This window comes from Anguilla rostrata, chromosome 10, assembly GCF_018555375.3.
Source record: "Anguilla rostrata isolate EN2019 chromosome 10, ASM1855537v3, whole genome shotgun sequence".
Lineage (NCBI taxonomy): Eukaryota > Metazoa > Chordata > Actinopteri > Anguilliformes > Anguillidae > Anguilla > Anguilla rostrata.
Genome location: NC_057942.1, coordinates 13,712,491 through 13,713,326, shown reverse-complemented (window position 1 = coordinate 13,713,326; position 836 = coordinate 13,712,491).

The following is an 836-nucleotide window of genomic DNA, read 5'->3' as shown; positions in this document are numbered from 1 at the left end:
ATTACCTTCCCTGCTCATTGGCTACCGCATTGAAGCGGGGCGGTGCAGAAGCGGATTCGTTTATCTTTCAGTCAATCACGATATTGGATTAACTATTTAATTACTGCGTCTGTGTGTTTTTCAAGGATAACGACATTCGCTGCGATTCCACTGATTCTCACAAACAGTGACACGCAATATTGCCCGTATGCCACTTCACGTGAGAGACTAGGAGATACTCTTTTGTTTTGCCACAGCCGTTTTCAGTAAGCCAATGCCTATACGTGATGTTCATCACATGACAGTCCCGTGATGCCATATCATGTGAATGAGGTCGCCTGTCTTCCGTTACCTTAGATCTGGCTCCAGTTATTATATTAACCAATTACTAATTTGAACTCTAATCATCCCACCATGCGTGTATAGGCATATAGGCGAATACTGACCTACTGTGCTCGGAGGCTCTCAACAAACCTCTACTACTTACCTGATCCTGCCTTGAAACATTTAGATAGATTATGCTTTGAATTGGATGTCTTCATTTAACCCTGGACTCTCAGTATTGATTAGGTTACTGTTCCTGAAAGAGGAAGCGCCATCCTGACCAGGGATGAAAGATGGCAGATTGGCCAAGGTATCATCAGCACCAGAAGTATCAGTATAGTCTCTCCCTACCCACCTAACTTCAGTTTTCCAGTTAATTTTTGGAGATTTTGAATTTATGGGGATTCTTGTGGTGTGTATCTGGTTCAGATATGTGTATTGTCTACTCCTCTTTTGGAATCCTTGTAATAATATTCAGACTCAGTATTCAATCACACAAGAAAGGGGAAAGATGCCCTCATAGAGCACTTTAA